The sequence below is a fragment of the Octopus bimaculoides genome, chromosome 3 (genome assembly GCF_001194135.2).
Source record: "Octopus bimaculoides isolate UCB-OBI-ISO-001 chromosome 3, ASM119413v2, whole genome shotgun sequence".
Classification (NCBI taxonomy): domain Eukaryota; kingdom Metazoa; phylum Mollusca; class Cephalopoda; order Octopoda; family Octopodidae; genus Octopus; species Octopus bimaculoides.
Genome location: NC_068983.1, coordinates 104480057 through 104488287, shown reverse-complemented (window position 1 = coordinate 104488287; position 8231 = coordinate 104480057). Strand labels below are relative to the sequence as shown.

The 8231-nt window shown below is 34.5% G+C and overlaps 1 long non-coding RNA gene across 1 annotated transcript in view; it reads left to right on the top strand.

Annotated features, from left to right (window-relative positions):
• Window positions 1-7698, top strand: part of LOC128247325 (uncharacterized) — an 8830-nt gene extending 1132 nt beyond the window's left edge. The window contains exon 2 of the long non-coding RNA XR_008263706.1: window positions 6034-7698. This is a non-coding gene — a long non-coding RNA (uncharacterized LOC128247325). The remainder of the gene's footprint in view (window positions 1-6033) is intronic.
• The last annotated feature ends 533 nt before the right edge of the window (window positions 7699-8231 follow it).

Genomic DNA, 8231 nt, shown 5'->3' with positions numbered 1-8231 from the left:
TCCCTTAAATAATGCAGTTTTTTTTTTTATACTTCTTTTATTTTTCAATATTAAGATAAACAAAGGTCTTTTTTAATCTAAAATATACTCCCCTTCATTTTCTACAATGCTCTTCCATATATCTGGTAGACTTCACTTGTCCATGACAAAAAATGCTCCTCCAGTACTGTTCTGACCTCATCTACAGAATTCATATTTTTTCCATCCAAATGATTTTGTAGACTGTAGAATAAATGATAATCAGATGGGGCAATGTCTGGTGAATATTCAAACTGCTCCAGCCTTTGGAATGTCATCTTCACTGCATGTGGCCAAGCATTATCCTAATGGAAGAATACTTTTCGTCTTGAAACCAAAGATGGTTGTTTTTCTTCTAGCGTTGACTTAAGTCGCTCAAGCTGCTTGCAGTAGATCTCCTTTGTTACCGTTTGGTTTCGGTTTAAAAGTTCAAAGTGGACTAAACCTTTCATATCCCACCTAACAGATAACAACACCTTACATGGGTGAAGACCTTCTTTAGCCTGGGGTGCCAGTGTTTCTCCTTTCCCTACCCACTGTCTTCAGCGCTTGACATTTTTATAGAGAACACATTTCTTGTCACCAATCACTATTCAGTCCAGTAAAGGTTCATTCGTGAGATGTGACAGCAAAGAAGAGCACACATTCATTCTCTGCACACAATTAGACTTGGAAAGAACCCAATTTGCTGACTTTTCCAATGGCACACAGGTGTTGCTGAATGGTTGAATGATCAAATTCTCTGCTAGTTCCACAACAGTTACAATGGGACTTTGTTCCACCAAGTTTTGTCGGACATCCTTGTTAAGTTCTACAAATCTTCCAGGACAAGGCTTGTCTTCTAGCTGTAGTTTCCAGCTCAGAATTTCTGGAACCATTGTTGATGCTTATTGTCCCATCCCCATAAACTGCATTAATATTCCTCACACTTTCCATTGTGTTGTTGTCTTTATTGAACTCATAAAGCAAAATATGCCAAAAATGCTCCTTTGTCACTTCCATTGTAGCTTTGAAAAAATAACTGTTAAAATTGAACTGCACTTTTCAAAACTTGCACTCAGAATAAGAATAAGGTAAAATTACTACCTGCTTTCATAGCAAGTTGATGCAGGTAGTTTTTTCTGTCCCACTTCGACTTTTAGTTCATGCAATTGAAAAAAACCACATTATTTATGGGATGATCCAATATATATGTGTGTGTGTGTCTGTAAATAAGTAAGATAGATAGATAGACAGACAGACAGATCGATCAATAGATCGATCTTTGTATTTTTTCTAGGATCTACCACACCTGTTCCTTCTATCATGCTATTGCATTGTACCACACTAACCTAGAAGGATTGGAACCATTGCACAAGTTAGTTCAGTTAATATTATTTTGAAATGTTGTAGAGGGCTTGGTGAGAATTAATTTGACTAGTATTTTAGAAGAGGAATCTTGGAAAATTTACAGATTATGTGTTCTTATCAAAGATATTTAATTTATGACTGTTCCTTTTTTTTTTTTTTTTTGTGAAAAATGGTATCTCGGATTACATTGATCTATGTGGAATTCCTTTTAAAGATAGTATGGTATAATTTAAGGAAGATTTGGCTATTATTTCTAGCAAGTCAGTCAACCATGTGCCAAGTCTCTACCATTGGCTTAGTAGAGTATGTGTGAGATGTATTTGACATTTGTTTTTAAATAGAGTGGTATAATGCAATAAAGTTGACAGAAACATAAATTACTACTGCAATAGTAGGAAAGATTAAATATAATAAACAGTGGTAGCTTGTCTGTTTTTTTGTTATCTGTATCTAGAAATTGAGGAGATAAAGAAGTACATCTACTTGGGGCACACAGTGAATATGTACTGAAACATGCCTGCTGAAATCTTGAGGAGGGTAGGATGGAAAGTGTTGACTTCAATAAAAGATGTGCACAAAGCAAAGCTGGACAAAAACTTACATACCAGTCTCTTCAATGGCACCATCATATGTGTGCTCCTATACACAAGTGGGATGTGGGCTACTACAAAGAGGGAAAACCAATGCATGGCTACAATGCAGAGGGCCATGGAAAGATCTGTGCTAGGTATATCATTGCGAGAACATATCTGAAAAGTGATAATTTGAGAACAGAGCAGAATGAATGATGTGATCACAGAGAACTGAAAGTACAAGTTCTGCTGGGTTGGACATATCACAAGGTTTGTAGACAACAGGTGGACCCATACAGTGCCTGAATGGCATCCAAGGGATTGGAAAAGGCCACTCAGAAGGTTTCTGGCGTTAGGAAGGGCATCCAGCTGTAGAAACTCTGCCAAATCAGATTGGAGCCTGGTGTAGCCATCTCGTTTCACCAGTCCTCAGTCAAATCGTCCAACCCATGCTAGCATGGAAAGCGGACGTTAAATGATGATGATGATGATGATGATGATGGGGAAAATGATTTAATTAAATGATTTGGGCCAAGATGGAAAGGCGGGGAGCACAACCAAGAAAGAATTAGAAACTCATTGTAACCAGCAGTGCATGACATCTGATAGTCAGATTGATATAGATGATACAGTGATTCTAGAATGCATTCTATAGTGTAACTCAATACCCAATACTTGATTGATATTTCATTGACCCTGGAAAGATAAAAGCAGAGTTGGTCTAACTCAGGATATAAAAGGGCATAAATATTCTTCTAAGCTATTTCTTGAATCCTGTCTAAGTACTGTTTGTGTATATAAGCAATAACTTGAAATTCATATTTCAACATAAAAACTATGCATTAACCAGTATTCAAATCACTGTAACCTAATATTTTGTCATGTTATATCAGTGCCTCTGAAACTTTTTAACTGTTGCCTTTTACTTTCACCAACACTTTTTTATCATCCCCTTTCTACAATTTAGTATTGTAGAAATACAATTGCTACAATTCAACACCTCCTTGCTACAATTCAATTCACTCCCTTCTCATTTTAACTGCACATACACATAACATAAGTGCAGAGTAATTTAGTCCTGGATACTAGCTTGATGCAGGTGACTACTTACTACAGTACTACCTATATCAGTGGATATTCGATGCATCACTGCTTTTCCTGAGTTATTGACTCAATCTTTAGCATGTATTTGTGATTCAAATGTACACTCATAACTATAAGTTGAAATTTATCTTTTGTATCCTGATTTATAGTTGTATTTTCTACATGTTGACTTGCACATGTATATATATTTCTCTATCCATGTTAGTTTATCCATGCAGTTTTCGAGCGAGTTCGTTGCCAGTGCCCCTGGACTGGCTCTTGTGCGGGTGGCACATAAAAGACACCATTTCGAGCGTGGACGTTTTCGTGTGGGTGACACGTAAAAGCACCCACTACACTCTCTGAGTGGTTGGCGTTAGGAAGGGCATCCAGCTGTAGAAACTCTGCCAAATTAGATTGGAGCCTGGTGTTGCCATCCGGTTTCACCAGTCCTCAGTCAAATCGTCCAACCCATGCTAGCATGGAAAGCGGACGTTAAACGATGATGATGATGATGATGATTAGATTATAAAAATAACAAATGATACTCATAGCTAGATCCAACAACATCTAAGCATGTACATATGTATTTGTATGCACATACAAGGTAAGGCATTACCTAATGCTACAGGTGCAATGGTCATTTTTACTGCCTGTATGGAAATACCCTCAAAGTTTGACAATATCTTTTAAACTATTTTTTATTTTGTTGTTTATAATTTACATGCATAGATAGTGTACATTTGAAGGGTTTTTTTCCTACTTATATTTCAAAATTTGTTATCGTTGTTGTTGTCTTTCATATAATAATGCAGGAAGTGAATGGTCTTATTATTCCACTATTAAATGAAAGCAACAGAATTCTGAAGTAAACTCAGAGAACACTTTCCCATCAGACCATGAGAGGTTACACCAATTTCCTATTTCAGAACAGTTAAGGGACTGTAAGCCATCTCAATTACTGCACAGAGGAAATAACTTATCAGATATCATAATGAAACAAATATTCCTCCATTTCTGGCCAAAGTGAACCAATAGTATAAGTGAGATGTGAAACATCAGACATTATGTCACTTGAGAATTTCTGAAACCAAAAAGCTGGCCATTAGGCTAAGAAGAGAATATGTTTAAGCTTATAGTTGGCTGAAAAACAGGTGTTGTTTGAGATATCCTGGTGATGGTAGTTAAGTTAGAAAGCAAATCTGGAAAATTTTGCAGCTGTTATTTGAAACAAGGCTGTTAATAGGCCAAAGTAACTAATGTAGAGAAATGTAGAAAATATTGAACAACTTGTAAACACATGATAGCTAATCACATTAAAATGTGCCTGTAAACACAAACTGTGCTGTTTGATCAAATTGGGGGGGGGGGGTCATCAACATAGAATATTGGGATGGGTAGAGATAACAATAAATCTGTTATAACAGTTCTCTTTTATTTTCTGTATGCCACCAGATTTGTAGACCTCTTTCAACCAAGTGTATAAGTCAAAGTAATCCAGCAGTATGTGTTCTTCCAAAGGCTGGAGAAGTATAGATTCAGACTGGACAGTAGTGTATTAAAGAAAAAACTTCAACTTTCAAATTACAACATAATTAAAAGCAAGGTTTGCTTAAATGTGTTGTAGAAAATGTTTTAACATGGTTTGGAACAAGTAAAAGAGTATATAGTCATGTCTGTAAAGTCAAATGTAGAATTCACTGTTGTAGGAATAATGTTAAACATCCTTTTGATTGTCATACATGGCAAGGTAAATAGAAATGAAAATGATATGCATGGTATGAAAAGCTGAGACATAGCAATTTGATTTCTCATTCAGCTTAAATGTCTATTGTTATTTGAGACTAGCTACAATAAGAATTTCATGCCAAGAGAAACTTTTGCTTCCTGTGGTTGATGTCTTGTTAGTAGAAAGAAGGAGGATGAACTAGCTTGTATTCTGTTTATATAACCAAATTGGTTTGAGAGATTACTTGTCTCTGATTTGTACTAATGGCTAAAATGTTATCTGGTTGCCATAAGACCAAAACTTACTACATTACAACTAACCACTTCTCACTAGCTGTCAATCAACTCTTCTTAATCCATCCAATTACCACACTATAATCAACCCATAATATAAGCTTCTGTTCATGCCAATAAAGGAGACTCCACACAATCACTTGGCCTGCAAAGCTGCAGCCAGCTCTTAAACATGCTTGAATATATGAGATTAAGTAATTTTCAGTATAGTAAATCAGAAAAGAAAACTGGTTAACCATGGCTTGAATGCTGGTTTAGTGATGAGAGAAATATTTCTTCCACACACAGATGTCATCAGAATATGACAACAGCCATGATTCTGCATGGAACAGACTAATTACAGAGGAATAGCAACTGTTGTGCTCTGAAGTGGACAACAGCAAGTATTGTTTACTTCCTTTGCTCATCGCTGTTGTGACTACCAAGGGAATCTGTGGGCATACAAAAATTTACTAAATTGTGAAATAAGTGTAACATTTTCAGGCTGTCACACAATACCTCACGTGATTCATCACTGCATATCAAAGTATGGAATATGGTCTTCAGACTCACAGGAGACATTGTATAACACTGTTAAAACAAATTTGTGGGTAGTGCCTAGTCATACAGTCAACTATATGCATACCACCTGGGGGCTATACAACAACAACCTACCATCTATGAAGTAAAGATATTACTAAAAGTAGTTGCCAGACGTCCCTAAAATCACAACCTACTGTTTTAAATAACCTTGAACAGTGTGTCATTTTAGTACCCACTACCAAATTAAACATAGTGTTCCAGACTATACCTGCCCCAATATTAAACTGATCCACAGATATTTTCTTTAACCAAACATGCATGAATGAAAAGCTGTGCCTTGATCTCTCTTTCTCACTCTTTCACATGTGTATATGTGATATATATATATATATATATTGTAACTCCTTTATTATTATTTATATATATATATAGGCTGTTATTGAAATTTTTTTTATTTTGCTTTCAGGTGTTGCTTTCCGTGGCCTGCCAAATACTCCCCTATATCCTGCAGTTTCTGCTGTATATGGTAAAACAGAAGTATCTATGGTATATTTAGGGCCACCTCTTGATGGCTGACCATTCCCAAATGAACTATAAATAAAAATGGACTTAAAACAATTACTAGTTGATTAAATCTCCTTCCATGAAGTTCCAGTCCACACTTGGCAGCTCTGGTGCAATATGATGTCTACATTAGTTCCATTCACTATGAACAGCTACATACAACCATATAACATCATTGCAAATGCTGGTGGCCCAGGAATTTTGCTGTTGGAACTAAAGGACGATAATAATGATGAGACACAGTTTCTGTTGTTGGTTTTTCTTTTTTTTTTTTTTTTTTTTTTTTTTACTCCCACTCACCACCACTCAGCAGGAATCTGTTTGAACTTCTTGAAGCGATGATATTTCCATAACAATTTCCATTTTTTTCTCTTTTTTTTTTACTTATTTATTTAAGATTTTATTTTGTTTTGTCTTTTTTTTTTCTCATTCCTGAAAGTTGAAAAGAAACCTGAGTGTGGGTGTGTGTCTGATTTAACGTCATCATCATGAGTTAAATTTTGTTTTGTTTTTGATGATTATAAGAAATTTATTTACATCTATTTTTTTATTTCATGTTTTTTTTTTCAATCCATTTATTTATTAACCAACTCACAAAAAGAAAACACGTAAGAAATGCAACAAAATATTTATTAGGGAGACACACTAATTATAATACTAGGAGGCCTAAATCTCTCCTTCTCCCCCCTCTCTCTCTTCCCTCTTTATCTCTCAACCTTTATCTCTATTCAGAAAATTAATTTGTCACCTTAATTCCACAGAACCCTGTCTATTTGTTACTTAAAGGTCAACAACTAATAAATGTTCATTATTAAAAATAGATCAACAAAGAAGAGGTTTAAAGAGACCTCTGAATAAACCTATCTTTGGTCTCACTTTCATATAACTATTATAACTGTTTCATTATTTCAACATTTCCTGCATTCCATGCAAATGTCTTCTTCAATAGAACAATTATGCAATGCTGGTCTTCATCCTATTTGCATAGAGTCTCTGCATGTGTTTGTGTATTTGTTTGTGCATGCAAGCATGCATGTGCATTTGTGTGTGTGTGTGTGTGTATGTGTCTGTGTGTGTGTGTGTGTGTGCATTTATGTATGTGTGATGTTCACAGATTTTTAACTGGTTGCCTTTTTCATTAAATGACTTTGATCTGAATGACCATCCTCTATTCAGCATTAACGTGTATTTTTAAACTGCTAGAGAGCAAAAATGAACACACACAAAGAAAGAAAAAGAACAGCAAAAAGAAGAAAAAAATGATGCAAATAACCCTTTGACTTCTACTTCAACTATCTGCTCAAAATCTGTATTAAACTTTAAAGTAATATCACTCATATCAATATTCATTCCCTGTCAATCCTTCAGTCAATCAACACAAGTCTGATTACTCTTCAGCAAGCATCCAAGTGACACATTCTTTCCATCTTTCTTTTTATCTACCACTAATCTATAAACTTCTTAAATAACAACAAAAGCAACAACAGCAACAACAAAAATACAAAACATGCACTAGAAAATTAGTAATATTAAAGAAAAAAAAATATTTATACCTTATTTTTATGTATTCTTGTTTTGTAATTTTTATTTCAAAATGCATTTATCTTTTCTATCTCAGCTTATCTTCTTACCTCTTTGTATAGTTCAATTCTGAAAGCTTAGCCAATTAACTATTGATTTTATGTGTGTATGTATGTATAAACACATATATAAATACTGTATACATAAACGCATCTATATGTACACTCACACACACATATATATATATATATATATATAGGAGTATATACATATGTATATATATAGAGAGATATGTATATACATATGTATATATATATATGCATATGTATATACATATGTTAATAATAAAAGGGTAAAATTAATTAATTAATTAATTTTGCCTACGTAGAAAAGTGTGTTACTGTCTGGGAGGTATATTTAGGGCTACCTCTTGATGGCTGATCATTCCCAAATGAACTATAAAAAAAAATGGACTTAAAACAATTACTAGTTGATTAAATCTCCTTCCATGAAGTTCCAATCCACAGTTCCATTCACTATGAACAGCTACATACAACCATATAACATCATTGCAAATGC